The sequence below is a fragment of the Aulostomus chinensis genome, chromosome 24, assembly GCF_037954235.1.
Source record: "Aulostomus chinensis isolate RoL2024-O1b breed Wild chromosome 24, RoL_Achi_v1.0, whole genome shotgun sequence".
Lineage (NCBI taxonomy): Eukaryota > Metazoa > Chordata > Actinopteri > Syngnathiformes > Aulostomidae > Aulostomus > Aulostomus chinensis.
This window is the reverse complement of record NC_141343.1, coordinates 3360965-3386019: the sequence shown is the minus strand read 5'-3', so window position 1 is coordinate 3386019 and position 25055 is coordinate 3360965. Positions and strand designations below refer to the sequence as shown.

Genomic DNA, 25055 nt, shown 5'->3' with positions numbered 1-25055 from the left:
TACTGGCTAACAGAGTATTGGGTGAAGAATTAATTGACTGTTTGCTAAGCTCTGTCTCTCTTAGCCACTGGTGGTATTTCCCTCTTTTTTCTTTCTTACTCTCCTTCTCTCTTAATATTTCCCTCTCAGTTTTAAGGAGAGGCTTCTGCGGTTTTTGTGACACAAAAGAAAGGAGCACCAAATTCTCACAGTAGAAAATGTGACACTTAATACACACCGAGTGCTTTAAAGTTACAATTTGGGAAGAATGTGAACAATGTTGGTGAGTTAAACTCTTGTCAACGGATCGCTCCTTCACGCTACAGTAGCTCACTATCACCTCTTGTGGAACAAAGTGGCATTACAAGAAAAGCTTGTTCAAGCACGAAACCCAAAAAATTCCTTTAACTTCTGGTGTTTCAACAATGGAAGCTGTCTGAATCCACAGTTGAAACACATTTCCACGTGCGGTGATTGGACAGTTGCTCTTGGCGGGGGGTTAGCAAACAGTCATTTAGGAACAATCGTAAGTGAAAGGATCCGGGAGTTTTTATGTGTGACAGTGTTTATTCCTCTCTTTTTTTTTTTAATCCTTTCTGTGTTCATGCACGACTGTTAACACCACAAATATTGCGTGTGTTTCCTGCAGTTTAAGATGTAGGACAGAAATGTGTGGTGGAGAGTTTCCATAAAAAAAAATGAAACTACTCTCTGCAAAATGTTCCATTTAGAGTCAAATAATTTTTCAATTACTCTTCTGTGGATTTACACCGTAACCCATTCAAGGTGTTACAAAGCAGGGGAACAAAGGCCCAGGACTAAAGCAGTTTCCAGGTGCTTTATGAGAGAAGGATTAGCTAGCATTTGACTTTTCTTACTTTTTATACCATCATGTGCACATTTTTGTCTGCCTGGGCAGGTGTGTGAGCAGTCAGAGATATTTCCATTTTGTTAGCAGGTGTGACATGAAGTATGGAGACCTCCATCACTTCTCTCTCTCTCTCCCTCTCTCTCTCTCTCCCTCTCTCCCTACCCAGGTTATTATAAGATGTTTCACATTTTTCTTTTCATTTTTCTACCTCTAATGTAAGCTGAACAAAGCTGGCACCGCTCGCAGAGAAAAGGTGTAAGAGTCATGTTCGCTGGTTTCACTGCTTTTCTACGTGCGTTTTGATTATTCGCACTGACACGATATATCTCGGATTAACTCTCTTTTTTTTTACGAGCACACGCTCACAAATGAAAGTAGAACCAGAGATTGGTGTGTACTTACGTTTGTATCCATCCATGTTTTTCCTGTCTTCTGAGGCTCTGATTTCTAACATTTCCTCACTTGTACACAATGGCTTCTCTCTTTTCACGCTTCTCAGGACTTTTTTTCTTTGTCTTCTTCTTTTTTTTTTTTTTAAGTCTTTCTCAGCTCAACACTCCTCCTTCCACTCCGGTCCTCACTGCAGCCGCAGCCCTCAGCACCCCGTCATAACTACTTATAGCTCCTCAGGCACATATAGAACCCTATACATCAGGTCTTGAGTCATTTCACACTGTCACACAGTTTGCCCCCCCCCCCCCCCGCTTTCTGTCTTATGCGACTTTGTTGAAATGCAAGCGCTATAAGAGACTCACCATCTCCATGACAGTCCAGTCACTGAAATAAATATGAGATCTATAAATGTGTATTTTCCATAGGTGAGTGTGTGGAGGTGGCATCAGGTGGCACTGATATCTTAGCATTATCACTGGTGGTGCTATCCTTGTTTCTAAGGAGAGGAGAGGAAACAAGGATAGCACCACCAGTGATAAGCAAGCCAGAGCTTGCTCTCCATGGAGACACCCCCACCCACCTTGTTGTTTTCTTTTTTTGTTTTTTGTTTTTTTTTGCCGTTGATTTCTTTTCAGTTCCTTTTTCCTTTGGAACATGAATGTTGCTTGTCTCAGAGTCTCCTGAGGCCTGTTACTTGTATCCCTTTTTTTAGAACACCCTTGAGACAGATCTCTTAAAAACCTCTCATTTTAAGTGGATTAAGCCTGCAGAATTACTTCTTAATGCTGCCATCAGTGCAAATGGGGGGGGGCCCTCTGTCATGAATGTGTTAGTTCATAAATAAATAAAAGCTAACATTTGGTGGTTACTTATTGCTCCTTAATGAATGCTCAAATACTTCGTAAGTTGCAAACCTAATTTACGTGTTGCCACTGTTTCAGTAATTACACCCATGAATTTATATGATTCTGAATTTGAACAACTTAGGGAGTGTAATAATCACCTCACTGTAACATTTTCCAATTAACAGCAGCAAAATAGCACACAGCAAATAAGAATGTTCGTACTTTCTGGGAGTTTGGCTCCCAGAACAAAAATATCCGAACCAACTTTTAAATGGACAAGTTTTATTTGAAGAGGCTGTTTGGGTGCAGCAACACAGGAAACATTTCAGACACACTTATCTCATGTGTGTCCAGAAGAAACCCTTTTATATTAATCGATCAAGCTGTCTGCACAGGCCGGCTTGCATAAATTCAACCCAGAGTATTTTTGGCCTTCGAGCCCCCCCCCCCCTTTGCTGTACAACTTCAGTGTTTGTCTGTGTGGACACACAAATGGAGCACTAGCTACTGCTGCTAACATGCTACTCATGCTATGCCTCATGCGTAGCCACGTAGCATAGACTGATATTTGGTCTTTTCCAGTGTGCCCACCCCATCAAAGGGTGGTCCTAATTTTGCTCTACTAGAACTTTTACTAGAATAAATGGGTGGTTATTTTGTAGCCTTCATTTATTCCCGTTGGTTTCACTGAGAGCGATGCTCTGATCTAATTTACACATGCAAGCCAACCCCGTCCGATCCATTAAGGGTCTTGCTTTAGGGCACTTCAGTGGTGGTGATGAGGGTGTGGCTGCTTTTTCACTTTCCCCACTCAGATGTACCTTGCCAGTCCTGGGGATTGAACCGGCAACCCTCCTTTCACAAGCTTTACGCTACCAAGATTACAATTCTATAAACCAACCCCATTCAGATTGTGCTAGAATGTAAGGCCCTAGGACCCAGGGGAGCTAGTTACACCCTCAGGCAGGTTGTTCCCTCACCAAAAGCGGAGAGGGAGGGGCTCCACCGATACCCCTGGAGGATGACATCCCATAAATCATAGCAAGAGGTTTTCATCTGGCTCCTGCAGAGTCACTGTGGATCGATGGATGAGGGGAAGGGAGGGAAGGACCAGCCACCGCCGCCGCCGCCGCCACCGCCACCGCCACCGCTGCTGCCTCAAGCACACAGACAAAACCACATGCTTCTCTCAGCAGTCAGCAGCCATTAACACCAGACCAGACGTCATGGGGAATACAGCCCACCTCATTTAGCTCTGCTTTGTTACAGAGGCAGTCTTTTTGATTTTAGCTTGAAAAAGTAGATTTTGAGAATGTCCATCTCATCATCAGTAGAGAGCCAGAACAACAAGTCCTCCAGCCCAGATAACGCATCCATCTGTTGTCCCGTGGTTTGCTCCCTCCGAAATGGCTGTGTTGTTTAAGACGAGAAACAAACGCTCGTCCCCCGCTTCAACATGCATCAAAACACCATCTTCCATCTTGCTACTGGTAGCAAGGATTGATTTTGGGTCTCCTGAGTCCAGGGTTCATGGGAACGATTCTCCAACCCAACCGTCCTCCAGATCTTCTCAGTGTGTATTGACATTATTGGATTTCTGTCTTTCCTCTGGTCATAATTACCGAATCTTTTACATGGCATTAAACATCAATTGAAGGTTGTTTTCACTGCATGAATTTACAACTGATCTCCAGGACAGTGTTGCTGGGATCAATCAGAACTCTTCATTTGCAGCTTTGTCAGCTACAGTAGTTCTTAATATCCTTACATTTTATTGTGTAAATACTTCATTATGTAAATACTTCATTTAAAACCTTTTCAGCCTGGCATTTCCTTCCAAACCACAAGATTTATATGTAAAAGTCCTACTTCTTCTTGATCATCCTGTTCTCCATGCCTTATTTCCTGTTGCAACATTCCAGCACAGGAAAGTGAAAAATGTTAATTTGCGCAACAGGAGTCAACTAATACTTTTATCCTGCTTGCCATTTGAAGATCAGTAACTAGAAAACAGTGCATGCAACTATACAAATGTGGAGTTTAAGGCAATTTCTGACTCTGTGGAACTATACTGGTGGTACGCCTGGGGTCAACTCTCATAAGTTGTTACAAAGAGCCTTTTAAGCCGCTAGTTCTATTTAATTACTTCTGATCGAAGAGGGGTATACACTGGTTTTGCCAGATAATCCACCAGGATTTGGATTTGTACCGCTAACTTCAGCCTTGTCAGCGCTGTGCTTCTCGGGCTGAGCTGCAGGGTGCAAGCTGAGGGCCTCATAAATTATTCCATCCGACACTTCATCTATCTCCATGCATCAAACTCAAACTCCCACATCTGCCCGTTCTGCAATATTTCAATTTTCTTAGGAGATTCATCAAGAAGAGTTCGATACTAACACAATAATGCCTCCAGATGCATTGAGCTGCGTGCGCTCCAATGACACCGGCATCGCCAAAGGGTTTGAGAAGAATAAATAAATACAAATAGATAAAAACAAACAAATTAGTGACGGAAAGGGAACGAGAGGCAGTGAAAATATGATACATATGATGTCTGATGCTAGGAAAAACCTAATTGTTCTGCTCATCTTCCTAATGGGGCCTCTGTTCTCCTATCAGCGCCAGTATGTACCCTCTGAAGAACAAAGGTGAGGAAAAAAGGCAAAATAGATCACCATCACTCTGCAGGCAAAATATGCTTCCACTAGAATGAACAATTGCTCTTTCATACAGCGTGGGTACCTGTAGATCCCGGGGATATATGCTCTCCCGTGCACATACTCTCACTCTGATGCCAAAAAAGTTTTATTCGATGTTGTACTAGCCAAAGCTGAAGGAGACAAACCAGACTCATGTACCAGTGCTAGAAATCATCAGGTCAGAATGCAGTATTGATATTGGCGTGTTAAAACACAGATCTGACCCCACAAATTGTACTGCCGCTAATTAGCACGTCTATGGAAGATGGATGTTGGCCAGCTTATGTCCAAATCTCACAAACCTTGCCATGCAAATACAGCACCAGTCATTTTCTCTGAAGGAGGCGGCATCGCCGTCTTGCAGTTCCTCTTCATGTTATTTTTCTCTCTAAACACAGGCAAAGGATGCCGGTCTAAAACAGTGGCACCGCTAGAAAAATCATGCACAAACTGAGATGACAAACTCAATATTTGTACTGTGGTCACATAGCCTGGCAATTTATTGGTGCTTTTCAGGGGTCTGCTTGCTTGGGAACCGATAAATCATCTCTTAAACCACAGTGTTGTTGTTACACTTTGGTTACACGTTAAACAGACGAGTTAATTAGTGGACCTTAGATGTGCTGTGGCCTGCTGTGTTTTTTTTCTTTTTTCTTTTATCTGAAGAGCCAAACTAGCGGTGCTCCTTTACCTCCAGATGCTGACTGGGTTAATATTCAGCGTGGAGACGGGAGAGAGGCATGAATTTCCTCATCGAACCAAGAAGTTTTACTATTGTGGCTTTTATTAGCACCCTGACGTGACTGATAGAGCGTAGTGCTGTGTGACAGCATCAGCGGGCTTGAGTGTTCTTATCATTGCTTCCTTCCAGGCATCGTGCAAGTGACTAAATTTAAATCATTATTTAGCTTTCTTAGCGAGGAGCAGAACCAGGGGCGTGGCTGCTCCACGGCGATACGGAATTTCACGTCTGTAGCATCTTCGCGGAACAGGATGCCATTTAATGGAGCTAGATGGACAGGCGCTCCACAGGCAGGACAGAATGCCTGTAGTTAGAGTGTATCCTGCTAGCCGACGACTCATCAAACTGGGCACCGGTTAGCCTCAGGTGGCGCCGGAAATGCTCATCATCCAGGCGGGGCAGTTTCCGAAGGAGTAGGTGAAACTTGCCCACCCAGACACGATGGCGTCTGTGGGCTTTGTACAGCAGGTGCAGGGCAGCGAGGACAGTAACAACCGTGTCTCTCGGAGAATGGTACTGAATACAAACTTGGTGGTTTGGTATCTAGGAGACAAGCCCCTCCCCTCCCTCCTGTTGCATCCTGGTCAGAAGGGCCAAGAATTAATTGCACTAAGCAACATTGTTTCGGTGTGAATACAGCTAAGGAGGAACGGTCCAGCCTTCAGAAAAGCGACCTTTACTCCATGTGGATTTGCGCGTGTGCACGTATGTACATGAGGACACGCGCATGTGTACTGTATGTCCTGTGGTTTGTTTGCTCTCCATGTGAGGCAAGGAGAGGTTTAACAGTGTGTTTAGTCTATTAAATCTCTTTTGCTTCAAGATACGCCACCAATTAGGAGATCAAATTAAGAAAACATACATTTGTAATGGAGTGTGTGACTTGGAGGAGAGGGGAAGATTTTCGGTGGGTTGAACACCAATGTATGACATGTAACTGACTTGATGTTAAGCCAGGATAATCAGATTATAAACCCCTTGGGGAAATGATGCAGCAACTTGGAGGAGAAGCAACAAAATTTTCTAGTTTAAAACAGCAAATCCAATTTCCTTTGATGTAGTACCTCTAGATATACTCGAAGACAAGAAGTTTACGACAGTACACGTCGGGGACAGATCCTCAGCTGGCGATGGGCACCGGCAGGCTGTCATGTCAGGGTTCAGCTTCGACAGACATCGATCAGATATGATTTGTTGTCTTAAAATCACCTCAAATTTACCTTAAAAAAAAAGCTTTTTCGCTGGCTTGAGGTGGTTTTTGCCTTTTTATTTTATTTTTTTCAAGATGAAATGCTCAAACCAAGAGATGGAAACAAAGAACTGAGGTAGGGACTCTTTAAGTCATGTGACTGACCAGCTGTTTCTGCCAACATTGTCCTCCTGGTTGTTCTCCAGACAAGCAGCAACACGTCTGGTGGTAGAGCGATCGTGTGTCCGACACACAGCACTTCCTCCAGACCTCTTGAAAGACATTTTTAGCTGATAAACGGATGTAAACCAAAAGAAAGCACCAACTTGTTTTACCTCAGGGTTTTCTTCTTCTACGGTTACAGCCTTCAAATGTTGCCTTTACTGCCATCTTCTGATGGAAATATACACAACATTATCTGGTTTATCCACCTCAAACGGTCAAAGGTCAAAGCAGACATCCGTCCCCGCTGATCCTGGATCTGCTCCACCTTCCTGCCTGGTAAAGGATGGTTCTGGTGGCTGCTGTTGCAGGATGTGCTTGCTGATGGAGAATTGTTGGGTGGAGGTTCATTGAAGGAGGGAGGTGCTGGACCTGCTCTACTTGGAAGTGTCAGGAGAGAACTTTAGTTGTGCCTGACAAATAAAATCGACTTGACTTAGTTCAAACCACTGACGGGCATTTTCTCCCTCTGCAGCCGTTTCTTGGATTGATATTTTATAGAAACGCTGCTAGTGACAGTCGCATCACTCCTCACGCAATGTGAGACATAAAGTGTAAGGAGAACTGCTGACTGCTAAATTGGTGTCACCGGTGGGTTTGATGGCCTGTTGAAATGGAGGAAAGGTCATTAAAAATATGTCCAGAAGTGCAGAAGCTAAGACGTCTTACAAGGTGAATCATAACTTCACCAAGAAATGAGTATGAAGGGACTTCTATCAGGTGTGTGGAAGAGCGTCGCTGCGAGTGTGATGGACGATGACGGAGCTCCGCTAACATCGTCTGTTTTATTATTGCAGTGTCTTTTCTAAATCTAAAGGGTGTATTTGGATTTGTAACCTTATTTTTCCAATGCTTGATGTCATAATACACACACACACATATATATAAAATTATTTTTTCTTTTTTTTTACACTATTGCCAGGCTATGACATTATTATTTATTATTAAAAGTCATTTTGTCTGAGATGACCATGAGACGAGGAGACTTTCGTGGAACCATCAGGTGATCGTTCTTGTTTTATGGCCGATGGCTCTCTTGGATTTCTTCTTGTTTTATTTTTATTTTTTTCAGTTTCTTATCAACCATAGAAGCGATGGAATATTAAAAATGAATCAGATTTTTTTTTTTTCCACATCTATACGAGCCTTCATCCTTGAACCAGTACCATATTATCTTATATTGGCTTCCTGTCCAAAGCGTGATGTCACAGGAAGATGGCCGCCGTGTCAGTGCGGCCCATCACATCATTATCCAGGAATGTGAAAATCCAGATAGTAAAAAACTAGTTTGTGGGTGATTATCTGTGCTCACCCAGACGGGTGAAGCTACCGTATGTTTTTATGCACGCTCAGCTGGTTGTTGCTATTTCCTATCAGCTGCTGTATGCAGTTAAGCTTTCTTTTTTTTAATGACCTAATACTAATTTCTCGAGGGTAAACTGTGAAACCTGGATTGAAGTGTAACTTTATTTTAGGTGGGTGCTTTTATAATAACACCATTTCAGCTAATATAACCAGAGGAGGAGGAAATTTGAGACATGTATGAAAATTTAGGCATTAAATCCATCCGGATCTCTTCCGCCCTTTTTGCTTCAGACATCCTGAAATCTCTACATCTCATTTCCAAAGGATCTCGCTGCATTTTAATTATGGCAGCCATGATTTCCTAATCCTCCTCAGTTCACTCCAGTGAACCGGCCTGAGTCATGCTTCAAGGTATTAACTTTTAAAAAAATGATTGCAGCTTGGAGAAAAGTACATTTTTAAGGCTCTTGATTCTCACTTGACTTCCGTCTGGAACGGATATTTCAGCTTGATTGTATCTTGGAGTCATTCTTAGACTGGCAGGTGTCACTCTGTGGTGCAGAGGAATGATTAGTTGGAGGGAAAGCAAATGTCCCTCCTCTGTGTTGGGTCTTAGTGTAGTTGTAAACACATGCAGTGATTTCAGAATGCACGACGAATCTGACTGCCAGATTATGGTATTGATCAGATATTGAGGCTTTCAGCTTGAAGCAGCGGCATCGACAGTGAGACTGAAATGAAGACGGAGCCGGTGACTGAGAGAGGGAGGGAGGGAGGGAGGGAGGGAAGGAATAAACAGGCTGAAGACACAAGAAGGGAGGAAGTGGGGCGGAGGTGTTGTCTTGGCAACCATCCACAGCTTCCTGTATCCTCTTGTCATCAAAGGCCGCATGCATTTTGCCTTTCCACTTGACTCTGAATGAAGGAATTAGCAAGGGCTCAGTTCCAGCTATTTATAGCCTCTAAGTCAGATAGAGGCAGAAAGAGGAGTGTGTGTGTGTGTGTGAATGCATGTGTGAATTCAGTGTGTCATCATCACATGATCCTATTAATTTCAGCCGTGTGTTTTCACACATTTTATCGCTGTCTGATCAACTCTACTGTCCTCACCCACCATATCCCCCCCTCTCTCTGCTCATATCATCATTCCTTTTTGCATCACCACTGTTTCATCCATCCTCTCTTCCTCGTATGTTCCCACCATTGTACGCCCCCCCACCTCCCTCGCTCCCTCCCTCCTCAGGTTCCCGCAGCTTCCTAGTCCATATGCGTTGGATGAGCAGTGAAGGCAGAAATAGGACTTAGCCACTGACAGCCCATTTAAATGATCTCTTCAGCCTCAGGAGAGTGAATTGACTTTAAAACACTGCTTAAATAATTGCACAATCTGGGATATCATCTGATTCAACATGAGGACTGATGAAGTAGATCTAATTCCAATCCATTAGAAATAAGCACCAGTCATCCTCCCAACGGCGGCCGCCGTCTGGATTACCCTTCTGACCTAAGATACTTCTTGAACTTCTCAGTTCTGTGGTATGTGTCGAGGTGATCTGTGCAGACCTGACGGAAGCAAAGAAGGAAGGTCCTGAAAACATATTTGTTTTTCAGACTTTTGTGGAACGAGATCTGACGTCTACTAACATCTCTTGTCTTGTGTACAGCCCGTTTAGCTCCGAGTTCCTGGTCGCTCCTTGTTGAGTAGTTCCACTGCAAAGTAAAGCCAAAAGATTTTGAAGAGATTGCCTTCTTTGGGATTATGTTGCCAGGTTTTCATCCCAAACAAGCAATCCGAGGAGCTTTCCAGATGTTTCTACGTAGTATTTACTATAATCTAATATACGATAAAAAAGCAGATGAGATTCTCCCGTCTGCATTCCCTGAATCTTTTCAAGCTAGTGGAAGGTTGGTGTGATTTACATCATCAGATCAATGTTCAATTCCATTTGAGGTATCGTGAATCACTTTGTTTCGAGGCACTTTTGTATGGCTTAGCAACAGTAGCTCTAAAGGTTTCTAGGCATCTATCAACCCCTCAGTCACGTCCCTATCATGACGAGCCCCTGAATCATGACGTCTGCTTTTCACGCCAAACTGAGATCCAGAGATTCAAACCAGCTGCGACAGGTGGACGTGTTTATGCTGCAAACTTGTAAACCGCCCGATTTCCACGTGTAGTCCATGAAGAACTCCCGCGTTCTTCTGACGTTCCGGTTGATCTTCTGACATGGGACCATAGAGTTATCATGAATGTGGCGAACTGGATTCTGGAGGTATAGTTGATAATATCACGTGCAAAAATCCTCAAATTTGATGTGCCTCTTTGCCTGTATATTCATTCATCCTCTAAATCTACCATGTACCAAACACCCTAACTACATAGCAGATTTTTTTTTTTTTTACTGATGTTGGCTCAATGCGTCTGAGCGGAATTCCTGGTTCACCGCTCCTTCAGCACCCGTGCACCTGCTGCACGCCCCTCTTTGCCAGATCCGCATATTTGTGCACTTTATTCCGGTGTATCTGGCGACATCTCCTCGCAAAGTCTTGGTCAGATTCAAGAGACCTGTTGCCTTTCTTTAAGCATCCGCTCACTGTGACTCCTCTCTGGTTGATAAGATGGGGTCTGGTGGGGGTTTGTGAGCCAGATACCAATGCTCAGGTAACATCTCGGCTTTACCAGACTTGATCTGCATCTGCGTTAGAATTCCTGCCTCCTGACAGGCTTCCATGAATTTTTCTGCATTTTCCTCCTCGTCTACGCCCACTCGTCCCTCCCTTTTACTGACAGAATGAAGATATGCTGTGCATTAGTTGGCCAGAGAGAAAGGTTTCACTGGCTTCTCCACCGGCAAAACCGGAATTCCCTTTTGCCAAAAATAGACTTGAGCTGAAATCCCTGCATTATATCATGCCAAAGCTCTTGTCATTATTTGTGAAATGATTCATTCAGATGTGGAAAAGGCGGCGAGCTCTCCTCCATCCTAAGGAGCGTTTTCAGCATCTTTCAGCTCGCTACAACTCCACTGATTTAGCTCTCTGTTCTCAACAGTGTCATTTCCAGCAGTAACAGCACTGTAAACTCATAAATTGTCCTCCGCTTTCAGTGCAGTTGCCTTTTAGAATTAATTATCCGCTTTATTGATACAGATGCACGCTGAACTGCCGAGTCAGCCTTTCTCCGGCTAGCACGGTCAGCTATCCTGTTGCTGTGCTGTTGATGGAGCCGGCAGCATTTGAGTGATGCTGCGAGCAACAGTTAAAGAGAAATGATATGTGCTATTGATTATTGGGACTCATGATTTAGTTTTTAAATAGGACGAATGTCCTCCTTTATACATTGATGTTGATGTTGAGGAACAACTTGCAGAGGGATTAACAAAAACATCCTTTTTTCCATGACTAATTTCTTCTGTTCCCTGTTTTCAGACTGCAGGTGTTGTTAAAGTAACCTTGAGAAAAGACGATATAGGCGGTTCAAAGAGCCTGCAACCTGTGCGGCGCTTTTTGTGCTGCTTTAAAAAAAAAACAACACAAAAAACTGGAATTCTTCTGCCTGGGGAGTAATAATGGTGCTAGTTAGTAGAAACACAGGGACATGCACATGCACCGCTCATCAGACATTGTTAGGTATGTTTGCTCTCTCTTCATATTAGCCTCCCATCTGTGTGTGTGTGTGTGTGTGTGTGTGTATCTCTCTCTCTCGCTCTCTCTCTCCTTCTCTCACACACACACGCGCGCACACACACACAGATGCGCGCGCACACACACACACACACACACTCCAACTCTTTCAGTGCAGCTCAAAGGGCCATCTCTTCTGGGCTTCTGAAGCCGAGGTGGCCAGTGGCAGTGAATGCAAATGAGTTTTTCCCTTCCTGCTCACAAACAGCTACCTCTGCCAGGTCCTGCTGCTCCGAGTGCCTCCCACAACGCTGAATAGTAAGGGCAGAGAGTGAACAAGAGAGAAAAGGAGAGCTAAAAAAGAAAGGAGGGGTAGATGGAACAAGCAGGAGGTTATCCAGAGGTAAGGCCTCCTCCTCCTCCTCCTCCTCCTCCTCCTCCTCTGGTGAAACCAGTTGGGTGATATGTTCATGTGGGAGAGAAGTGCTGCGAGTCATCGCTAGTTAGTGGCTGCTGAGATCAAGCTGAGTCCTAGCACTAATGACTGGAAGTTGATTTTAATTCATGGAGTTATGATATTTCCATCTGTAGCGCCAACGGCTCAGCCAACGCAACACGTGTACGCGCACTTCATTTAGAACACTTCATCTGTTTGAGTCATAGGTGAGGAGTGTTGCTGAGCGGTAAAAATACACACAAAAGCACATTTTAGTCAAAAATACAATTACCCAATATAGAAGCGTGTACATTTACTATTGGTAGTCTCAAAAACCGAAGTGTGGCTCTTTGTTCTGTTAGTAGAAGCATTTGATGTCATTTTTGCAAATATTTGGTTGATTGATGACCTTCAAGTTGAAGTAAAAACCATGAAATAAAGAACCAAACCCACCCAGCCGTTTATACTGTCACAAGTATTTCCTTGTTTCCAAACGAATAAGCACAACCTGATGATTACACACAGGCACACGAGTCATATTATATACTATACTACACACTGTACTCAAGCCGCTATAGAATAACAACTGAATTTTGAATTGAAGACCTTTGCAGTACAGGATCCCTTCTCACATACTTCGTCCCTCGGCGGTTTATTTTTCCTCGACGTCTTCTACAATGTGCTGCAAAGTTTGTGAGCATAAACTTCCTAGCAGGGTTGAGCAGAGCCAAGCAGTGTGGGTGTCAGCCTGATTCTGCTGTTTTCTCACAGGGACAAAAAGAAATACCAGTATATGTAGTACACATGCAGATACTCCTGTCAGTAGGAGCATTACTCAACACCTGCTGTAACTGTACAGTAACAGTACGCTGATTACCGTTGAGGTAACGCAGTAACAAAAATATCTCACCAAAGTGTCAGGTTTTTGTTTTCATGACAGCTTATATAATAATTTATGATCTTCTTAACATCAGCGAGTAGATTCATAAATACTAACAGCTAATGAAGCCAATAATAAGCTCTTTTAGCTGTTATGATTATCAAATACTTGAATGGGATAATTTCAGCTTTCACTGTCAGAATTACAGGAGCAGTTGTTACATAACGTGCAGTAATGTAGAGGCTAGGCTATGAATTAAAGAGCATCTTACAGATGAGATAAGGCAGTGTGCCGTTAATTTGAAAGCTATCAACAAATCTATACAAACGGAGGCAAGATCCAGCCACAGCAGTGCTAAAATGGAGAATACATATCCATAAATTTGAACCTACTTGACTGTTTAAGTGCACATGTCAATAAGCGTTTGGTTTTATTATATTTCAGTCCTCAAGAGGACAAAACAGTGCTAAAGGCATAATGTCTTCTATATGAATATTTACTTGCCTCACTCCTAAGCCGCATCCCTCCACGTACAAAATGAACCACAACACTTCCTCCAGTATACGTCTCTTTGCGCCGCCTCTCAGAGGGAGATCAGATTCAGATCTTAGTTAAATACTGTCAGTGCTGAACTACTGTTCAAACTCATTTTTGTGTGCATCCGTGTAAAATCAGCATTCCTGTACCCGCGTTAATGAAGTGTGTGCATACACCCGGTGCCTTGGTCGGGGTGTTGGAGCTACAGATGTGAACCTCTAGTGGTGCCCGGTCGTAAAATAGCTTGTAGAAGAAGAAAAAAAAAACCTTTAATCTTCAAAACTAGTTTAGAGGACAAATCAGATTACGCCGTTAGTGTTTAGCTCACTCGTAGCTTCGAGGAGAAGGTGGCCGGAATGAGGGATGTGAGTTGATCCGTCCAAAACCGTGAAAATAAAAGCTTTTTTCGTCAATCACTGGCGTCAGCACTCAGCCCAGTTCTCTGCTTTTGTGTTAACAGGACTTTAATATCCTCTTAAAAGATGCTCACAGCAAAGTTGATGAGGAACAGAAAACGTCCTATGAAGTCATAAATCAACCTTGACATCCATAGGTGGACATTTCCTCGAATGGATTATGCACAGCTGGCGCACATACAGTACAAATAAGGATGGATGAAGAGCCAAAGAAAGTGGAAGCAACATGAGCAGACACATGTGTCTACAGCTCACTGTCCCTCCTGGGCTCTGACCTAAATTACTCCCTCACTGTTCCACTATGTCAGCATTAGGAGTTCTGCCTCATCCACTCACGGGTTAGTAATGTCCCGCTGCAGCAGCCCGGGGTGGACACGGCTCCTACAAGGAGGAGGTGGATTTAGATGGAGGCGGGGAGGAGGGATGGAAGAGGAGCTGTCCTCAACACACATGCGCGCAGGCACGTGTGGGAACACACACACACACACACACACACACATTCCCACGCTTCTCATCAAAACACATTTAGGTTTTTCAAATGTTAGCAATAGCATTTTGGACACCATGCAAACTCAACAGGGCAAAATTTGAATTTACTCGTTAACAATTAGCTCTTATTGTCATTCTCATATTGTTGCTTAGCATGAAACACGTGAGTTGACAAGTGTCGCCAGCGAGTGTGATGTCAGAGGAAAATGAACTGAACTCTGATGGAGGGAAAAAAAACTTTTGAATCATGGGATGAATGAGGAATCGTTCTTGATCAGTTCATCAAAGCAGAGGTGCACACACACACACACTCACACACACACACACACACATGCACACACACAGCCCAAACGAAGCTGAGCTAAAGACATGGAGCCAACGTAGCGGCTAGGGAGGGCTTAAAATGATCCTGCTGCTAGACAAACACTCTCATCATCACACGCTTATTTTTCGCTCCAGTCGCCATCCTCATCCTCCTTCCCGCATGATGGCGCTGTTTTGCAGCTGTTTGCAGGCGCTTCCAATTTCAGAGAAGCACGCGAGGAGCGGCTTGAGCTCCACTATTAAGATTATGAAGGAGGACTGAAAGCTTGTCAACTCCGTCTGTAACTTGCGCAGCTCAGATTCAAATACAGAAGTGTTGAAGTGGCGCTCGTAGCGGCTCTGTCCTCCCTGCCTCAAAGATTGTGCGCGAGCCTCAAGTTGCTGAACCCCCAAGCCACTTTGTCAACACCACGCACCTTTTTTGTCATTACTTTTGTCCCATTAATCTTCAGCTCTATCATAAATGTTCCTTCTGAAGGTTTTATGAGTGAAGAGAACTCCTTTAATGGCCACTTGCAGACATGCTGGTAACTCTGGTTTTTAGTTCCGCTACTAAGACAAGTTTAAATCAAATCTATATTTGTAGAAGTTCAGTGATTCAAATACTTGAATCTTTTTTAATTATTTTACCTCATAAAACATTCGATTCCTCTGAACTGCCCCGACTTTCTCGCCTCCTAACCGCTAATTTGCATGTCCAATTGGAGAAGAGGAAGTTTGTGTTTGTGATGAAAAAGCCTGATGAGTTCAAAGTCCACACGGAGAAACAAACACCGCCAGTGGTCTTGGATCCTACTTGAAGGTTGCAGCGCGGATCCAGTGTTTGGTCGGGGCAGAAATAGCCCAGGGGTTGAATGACTCTTCAAACACACAAACACAGATTGGTTTGCTTTGTGTTTTTTCATCGACAGAGGCAGGCAGAGACAATTCACTGCCCAGATGAAATACTACATAAAATGGCAACGGTGTGCAGCTGAGACGTGTCAGCATTTTGATAGCTCAACTTAACAACCTCCCGCTACATTCCTCTTGTTTCTCTTTAGCTTCTCCACCTTCCTCATATGTCAGACAACATAAAGGCTCTTCTCTCTTCAAAGGTTAAGCCCAATAAAGAGCGCACACAGCTCGACTGACAAAACTAGAAATGTCAAAATGGTTAAAAAGCTGTCCATTGTGAACTTATCGCCCACGCCGGTAGACCCAACAGCTGATAGACCCCAGGAGGGATAATCAATCGATCAGTTAATCAATCAATCTGTCTCCTTAGGACAGAATCACACTATTGAGAATGAAAATGGACACACACACACACACACACAAACACACACACGCTAGGGCTAAATGTCTTGCAGTTGAAGGAATAAAAAGAAAATAGCAAATACAGTTCTTCCAGAAACATTCTCGCCGCGGACACGGGAGGGAGGAACCCGTCAGCTACAACAGCGTTCTAATAGCACCTTTCGGTTCCTCTTCCAACCGGTTCCTCCTCTTTTAATAAGCGTTCTCAAAACTGAGGACGCCTAAAAAAAAATCGGATCCGTTTCCCTGTCAGCTGTTTCCTTCTGTTTCCTGTCGTGTTGACTTGAGCTCAATCTGAATGTCTTGCTGACCAATCAGATTGCTCGGTTGGAAGTTCTTATTGTGTTGTAAAACAAACATAATACGTGTTCATGGAGAAATAGTAACCAGGCTGTTTAAGCTCTGGAGTCCTAAAAGCCTGAATTCATTTTGGCTTGTTGATCACCCGGTTCCCTCATCCCCTTTTGGTAAAATGCCTAAAATAAAGTTGACGCTAGCGCAAGATCTTCTCTCCTACGTCACAAATTAATGTCAGCAAATATCAAAGTTCTGTGTGTCTGAGAAACAACAGTTGCTAATGTGGCTAATTTCACTTTTTCTAAATGGATAAACGCCTGGAGGAGCGTTTATCTGGAGTCACAATTAAACCCTAAAGCACACATTGGTAGTGCCTGCATGAATGCATGAACAGATAAGTCTACATTTGTGTGTGTGTGTGTGTGTGTGTGTATCATTGTAGGTGTTTATGCATGTGTGTCTGGCTACATGGGTAGAAAATGGCTTTAACCTTCATGCCTTCTCGATAATCACCGCTCCGTAAATGTCACTCTGTCTGCTCCCCCGCCAATCACTACATCTCTGTTGATCCCTCCTTTTCTCTCTGCTTCACATGATATCTCTTTCTCCTTCATTTTCTCTCTGTTCATCTGTTTATCTTTCCATTCTTGCGGAATATCCCCCTCTCATTTTTCATTTCGTCCATATTCCTCCACTGCAGCGCTGTGTTCCCGACCTTCCCCTCCTCTGTCCTCCCGTCTTCTCCCTCCCTCCCCTCCCTCCCCTCCCTGCTCTGTCTAGGTTGCATCATTAGGTAGGCATAATTGATGGGGTTTTTTTAATTCTCCAGGCAGAATGCGTGTGTATGAGCTTTAAAGGAGCTGAAGTCTGTGTTTAATGAAAGAGTCACTTCACATCATTAATATGAGTCAAATTAAAAGCAGACAGACGGGCTGCATTCTAATAGTTCTTTTTGCTCAAGAAGGTTTCTAACTGAGTCAAGTGACCCGTAAGAACCGTGAGCAGAACTTGGGGGTTTCTCTCCACGCTGACGGGAAGGTTCTTCAATTCCAGTGAGATGCATTCTTGATGAAAGGAGGAAGATGATAATAATAACACTGTCCCGACACCAAGCGCCGCATCCTTCAACATGGCCGACGACGCGCGAAGCTCAGAGGTTCTCAAGTGTTTTACTAAAGGTCCGCTTGAGAACCTCAAAGGTCCAGAACAACGCTTGTACATTTGGTGATTCATCATCGCATTAAAAAAGAACTGCAAAACAACACCCATAGCACACATTCAGTACAGTAACAGTACTACTAAAGGTACCAGCAACAGGATGCTGCAGTAGCGGCGCTGGAAGATTCTGAGAAATAAGTTTTGACTTCTTCTGCCACGTGATTTGGGATGTGGGAGGAAATCCAAATGTTTTTCATTATCATTCTCATTTTCATTGAGAAACCCATCAAGATTACGATGGTGGGATTTTTGTGGGGATCCATATGACCTGAAGATGTTGTCACGGGACTGTAGAGGGCGATGTGTAGGCAGCACGTCTCTGCAGCGCCACGGTAACTCATCCAAATGATGTTTCAGCGCACGGTTGGCTTTTTAACCAACATCCTGCGATCCTCAGAGTCACCCTGAGTGATGCACAACTGTTGCTGGGTGTTTGCACCACTGTAAATTCCCTGATTTGAGCCGTGTTCTCCAGCAGCTTCCCTTCACGAGGCCGGGTGCCAGATTGTGATTCATTTTCATTAATTGTGCAGGATGACAGTGCAGTAACACGAGGTTAACGCCACACGCTCCATCTTTTCGTCATCCGGCACAGAATTAAAGTAGCGTAGGCCTTCCATCCAAACCCGTCTTTAACTTCTGAAGAAGTTTTTTGTTCATTTAAATTCAATGTAAATCCAAGTGCTTTTGCTTTTTCATTTTTATTCCACTTAGATTCACCTAGAATGGACAGCAGCTGTACTCCCGACGAGCTCGCTGTGTGGACCTGGATCGTGTGTGTGTTTGTGTGTGTGTGTGTGTGTGTGTGTGTGTGTGAGAGAGAGAGAGAGAGAGAGACTGTGTATGTGTGTGACCTTTCTGGTGTGTTGAACACAAAAAATCATTACTACTAGATCCCGACTGATCCCGTCGGCATTCGCATCAGAAGATTTCCATAATCAATGAGCGCTGCTGCAGAGGCGCACCAGCGTCCGGCTTAATAGGGAAACAGCAGCTGGGAATCACGGGGCCTCTGAGTAAAGACGCTTTGTGTGTTTGTCTATTCATCATCAAAATCAGCTTTGGATAGCGGGTCAACACACCGGCCGCTGATGCGTATGAAGCCTTCTCCATCTTTTTTCATAACTTGATAGAATATGTTTGGAACATTTGAGCAAATGATAAGAACTCTGAATGTCCTGCTTTTGTAAGATGATCAATTAAGAAGTGCATTGTTACTCTGATGAGTTGTTTTCTTTTTTTCAGTTCGACGTGCAGATTCGCCGCCCCGTTTCTCGTGAAGCAGTTTTACTTCCTCGTCGTTATCCCCAGAGCGAATGTTAAATGTTTCGTTATAAGACACAGCGGGAGGTCGTGTGTGTACAAGCCTGTGTTTGCTAGAATGTTGTTTTTTTTTACTGCTGTTAATGTGAGCTGATCAGAAACAGGAAATTGCGGGACACGAATATCACCAGACTTTTATGAGTTCATTTTCCAAGTTCTCCTCTTTTTATTTCTCGGCCATTGTTCTTTGAAAACCACAATCATGTATCAGGTATGTTTTTAGTTATTAATACACCTGGGAGCGTCATGGTTACTGCGGTGTGAGACAAAAATACTCACTATAAATCAGTGCATTTCAGAAAAGAACTCATTTAACTGGAAGATCTTGTTGGGTTATTAGAAATGAGGAGACGTGCGGAACGGTTTTTGCGGAACGGCTTCGGCCTCTGGTTGGCACGCCGAGCTGCTTCAACCGGCGTTCTGTCATCATTCCCCTGCTGATGGCGTAGAGGCGGAGACACTGGCACGGCAACAAACTTTGTCTTTGACTCCCCCCTCAAAACAGCAATTATTCACCTGCTGCTGCTTAAGGCAAGGTTACCGTGGAGGGGCAAACCTCGGTGTAGCCAGCAGATCCAGTCTGGCAGGAACGAAGCCAACAGAACAGAGATCCAGGTGGAGGGCTCAGGTTTTTATTCCACCGTGGCGATACTGCCTGATAAACGCTCACACGTTTCCCGTAATTGAATTGAGAGAGCAGAATTGAGACTTAATGACAGCAGAGTAGCAGAAAACTAATTGTGACAAGGTGAATAATGACGACTCTGCAGATCCATCTAGATGTCTGCCAGGGGTGAGTGTGAGGCGTCACCCGCAGCCTCCGCCGCCTCTCACGCTTCCTACTTTAACTGTCGTTCCTCTGAAAATGTATTGTGCAGTTATTTGTGCTGTAGCTTAACTCATCCTAGCTACTCATCTGTGACCAGCCCACACACACACACACGCACACACACACACACACACGCATAAACGCACGTTTATGATAGAGAGGGTGCAGTGGCGTGTGATAATGAGATAGAAGACCGGCACAATTGTGTGACTGCTTGTCAGCACAAGTAACCACTGTAACAACACCAGAACATCCACTTCAGATGCATGACATGGAGGATAAATGTGTGGCTGACTTATTCACACACACACGCACAGCCGTCCTGGACGTCCTCCTTATAATCTTAATATTAGGATCGATCACATGTCTCTATATTGGAATATTACTCCTGAAGTTTTGCTTACTATGTAATTTTATCCTGATTCCACAGCTGGACACACGTGCAAACACACACACACACACACACACACACACGATCAAAGCCCCCCTTGTTTTTCACTTCCGTCTGAAACAATTTCACAAATACAGAGAAAAAAGATGGAGGAAAAAGCTTATCTGACCAATTCTATGTGGCATCAGATCATCTTTACAATAAAGGAGGCGTTCCTGGCGATTTGACCCTAATCACCCAAATAATCTTAATAATCCTACCATCAGCCTGTGCTAACGTTGGTGTCTGCATGCGTTCTTGTTGGCTGATTCGTTGTTCCTCATTTACACACCAATGATGGAAGCAGAGATAAAGCAGCAGCTGCTACCTGATGATGGTGGAAGGTCTGAATGAAGTGACTCCATGACTCTGCTTTCTTCCCTGCCTCCTCAGAATCCTGTTCCAGGATTTAAAAACAAAACAGAAAACAACGGTAATGTGACAAGACGCTTCATTTGTGATGGGTAACAAGGAATGAAATGACATTCTCAAACCAAACCCCCAGGGTTTACATGTGCACGAGAGTCTCCACACCTCTAACATACCATTGGACTGTATTTTGTGTTTGTTTGGTGTGTGTGTGTGTGTGCGTGCGTGTGCGTGCGCGCACGTGTGCATGTGACCTGTTGCATCAGCTTCTTTGATTGAGCATTTAAAAAAAAAGACTCCTATCAGTTGAAGCAACTATTTTTTTCTTCCCTCTCGTTGCTCATGGTTGTCAATCAAGTTTTTCTTTTTCCTATTTTGTTCATCAACATGTTGCCAGACAGCATGATTACCACCCTCCCCTCCGCTCCCCTCCCACTTCACTATTTTTATCAACCTTTACAACTTCTTGAATAAATAGTTTTGCACATTAATCAGTTACTTTCTTCCTTTTGTGAGGGACGTTGCAAATATCACACTGACGCTTTCTAATTAGCGATTAGCTAATGAGGTGCTGCGGATAGCCGCCAACCTGCATTGCGGGTTTATTATTCATTAAAAGATTCCCGGATGTCGGGTTCAATGTGTCAGGTCCATGCTGGGCTCGAACACTTTTGTTTTCACTAACACATCTGAAAACTGCAGCTCAAATCATGGCCGCGTTACATTCGCGTGTTTGATGTGCGGCGCTTCGGTCGTTCACATTCCAGACCGCTTCTGGAACGGTTTTCAGTACGCAGTTGAATGTTTCAACGCCTCGCTCCTGCTGCTCTCATTCTCCTCAGGGGGAATTTGACCAAATAGCCACAAAAACCATCCCCAGCAGCCTCAGCGGGACTGTGAGGTCAGGTGGAGCACACAGCACCAATACACAGGATACGACCACTCTGTGATGACTGAGTACCGATCGTAACGCTTGGGTTTGTTACGTTCTGCTCTGGAGACAAAGGCCAGGACCCAGTAGGTAGAGACAGGAGTAACAAAGTTTTCTTTAGAAAGTACAAAACAAAATAGTCACGAGGGACAAGTATCAAAATAAGAGCGGAGGACTTAGCCTGGAAAAAGGGTTAACATAAAGCACCTCACTAAAAGGTGAGGGAAATGACAAAACCAAAAATATCTCTGAGGGATAACAAGACTAAACAAAGAACCAAAGCAAAAAACTACTAGCGGCAAGCACACAGCAAGTGGTAGGCACTGGTAGGAGGACTGGAGCCGAAAGCACAGGAAGATACGTGTGGTCAGGAGAAGGAATCATCCGGCACTGAAACACTGGCAGTGCCGACAGATATAGGCAGGCCAAACGAGCCAAATGCAATCAGGTGTGAGATCAGTGTCACCTGGCCCCACCTCCTACCAGCCTCAGAACTGCAAGAAAAAACACTGAACAGAAACACTGGATCAAAAACATAATACTAACAAAACGAAAACCTGGAACACAACAGTACCCCCCCTCAAAGAACGCCTCCCTGTGTTCTACCTGGTTTATCTGGGAACCATGTATAGAAATCCCGGAGCAGTTGTGGGTCGAAGATGCGAGAACGCGAGATCCAGGAGCGCTCCTCAGGGCCGTACCCCTCCCAGTCGACCAGGTACTGGAAACCCCTGCCCCGCCTGCGGACATCCAGAACCCTGGTAACCGTGTAGGCGGGGTGACCGTCAATGATGCGGGGAGGAGGTGGCGGCGGTGCCGGGGGCTGTAGGGGGCTATCGACGACCGGCTTCAGGAGGGACACGTGAAAAACAGGGTGGACCATGAGGGAGGGGCAGAGCTGGAGCTTGACTGCACTCGGGTTCATGATTTTTTCCACCGTGTAGGGACCGACGAAGCGTGGGGCCAATTTTCATTAGTCCGTTTGAAGCGGGAGGTCCCGCGACGAGAGCCAGACCCGCTGCCCCACCTGATAGGCCGGAGCAGGAACACGTCGGCAGTCCGCCAGTCTCCGGTTCCGTTCTGTAGTCCTTCCCAGAGCCATCCGCGCCTCTCTCCAAACTCGTCTGATCCACCTGAACTGTGCCTGGACAGACGGGACGGCCGTGCCTGCTGCCTGACTGGGGAACAGCGGAGGCTGGAAACCCGACGTCACCATGAAGAGGGACATTCCCGTAGCAGAACTGGTCAGGGAGTTGTGGGCGTATTCCACCCAGGGAAGGTGGGTGGACCAAGACGTAGGGAGGCGACGCAACGTAGAGCAGCTTTGAGGTCCTGGTTGGCCCGCTCAGTCTGGCCATTGGACTGGGGATGGTACCCCAAAGTGAGGCTAGCTGTAGCTCCCAGGCCCTTGCAGAAAGCTTTCCATACTTGAGACCCCGGTCAGAGACGATGTCCGTGGGGATCCCATGAAGTCTGAACACATGTAAAATCAGGAGGTTAGCTGTCTCCAAGGTGGTGGGGAGTTTAGGCAAAGGGACAGAATGAACCGCCTTGGAGAAACGATCCACAATCTTCAGAATAGTATTGTTACCGTCTGAGGGGGGAAGCCCGGTAACAAAATCCACAGTGATGTGGGACCAGGGGCGTGGAGGTGTTGGGAGAGGCTGCAGGAGCCCCGCGGGAGGACGATGGGAAGCCTTCCCGCGGGCGCAGACTGCGCAGGCTGCGACAAACGTGCGGACATCAACAGTCATGGAAGGCCACCAGAACCGTTGTTGCACCAACATCAAGGTGCGGCGAACCCCGGGATGACAGGCGAGCCGGGAGGCGTGGCTCCACAGGAGAACTGCGGATCTTGCTGATGGGGGAACATATAGTCGCCCGGCTGGGCAGCCATCGGGGACCGGGTTATCCTGAAGCGCATCGTGGACTTCCTGCTCAACCTGCCATACCACTGCCCCTACCACACATGCAGGAGGAAGAGTGGTTGTCTGCTCAACCTCCCCCTCCTCCACGGCGAATTGTCGTGACAGGGCATCAGGCTTCACATTTCTGCAGCCCGGGCGGTAAGTTAGGGTGAAGTTGAATCGCCCCAGGAAGAGAGCCCAGCGGGCTTGACGAGCATTCAGTCTCTTAGCCGTGCGCAGATATGACAGATTTTTGTGGTCAGTCCATACCACGAAAGGCTGAGCGGCCCCCTCCAACCAGTGTCGCCATTCCTGAAGAGCTAGCACCACCGCCAACAGTTCTCGATTACCCACATCATAGTTGCGTTCCACAGGCGAGGGGCGGCAAGAAAAGAAAGCACAGGGGTGCAATTTGTTATCAGCAGCCTGGCGCAGGGAGAGGACAGCCCCCACTCCTGAATCTGACGTGTCCACCTCCACCACAAACTGCAACTCGGGATCTGGGTGAGAGAGGACAGGTGCATGAGTAAACAGCTCTTTGAGACGATCAAAAGCTTCTTGGGCCGAAAGTGACCAGGAGAAGGGGCGTTTGGTGGAGGTTAAAAAGGTGAGAGGGGCTGCGCTCTTGCTATAGTCGCGTATAAAACGTCGATAAAAATTAGCAAAACCCAAGAAACGCTGAAGCTGTTTCCGGTTTTCTGGGACTGGCCACCTGCTTAATGCTTTTATTTTAGCGGGGTCAGCCCTCAATTGGCCCTTTTCAATAATAAACCCCAGGAAGGAAACGGTAGCCACATGAAATTCGCATTTTTCGGCTTTAACGAACAATTTGTTTTCGAGTAGCCGTCTGAGAACTTCACAAACATGTTCCAAGTGGTCTGTCTTGGAACGAGAGAAGATTAAAATATCCTCAAGATACACAAATAGTCTTACCAAGCATATCACGAAGTACATCATTAATTAAGCGCTGGAAAACTGCTGGAGCGTTCGTTAATCCAAAGGGCATTACCAGATACTCAAAATGTCCAAGGTGCGTGTTGAAGGCCGTCTTCCACTCGTCCCCTTCTCTGATACGCACCAGATGTATGCGTTGCGGAGATCCAGTTTGGTGAAGATGGTGGACTCGTGTAGGGGGCTGAATGCTGAATCGAGCAGAGGCAGGGGATACTTGTTCTTTACCGTTATATCGTTGAGGCCGGTGTAATCGATGCAGGGACGGAGGGAACCATCTTTCTTCCCTACGAAGAAGAACCCCGCCCCAACGGGAGAAGAGGATGGCCGAATCAAACCCGCAGCAAGAGAGTCGTTAATGTAGGTCTCCATGGAGACCCTCTCAGGTTTGGTCAGGTTGTACAGTCTCCGAGTAGGAAGTGGGGCCCCTGGCAGCAAGTCTATCGTGCAGTCATATGGTCTGTGAGGAGGGAGCAAACAGGCAGAGTCTTCACTAAAAACTTCTTTCAGGTCATGGTAGTCCTCGGGCACGTTGCTCAAATCTATAGTC

At 45.3% G+C, this 25055-nt stretch overlaps 1 protein-coding gene across 3 annotated transcripts in view; it reads left to right on the top strand.

Annotated features, from left to right (window-relative positions):
* Positions 1 to 25055, top strand: part of nlgn2a (neuroligin 2a) — a 182304-nt gene that overhangs the window by 69673 nt on the left and 87576 nt on the right. The gene's annotated exons all lie outside the window — the stretch shown is intronic.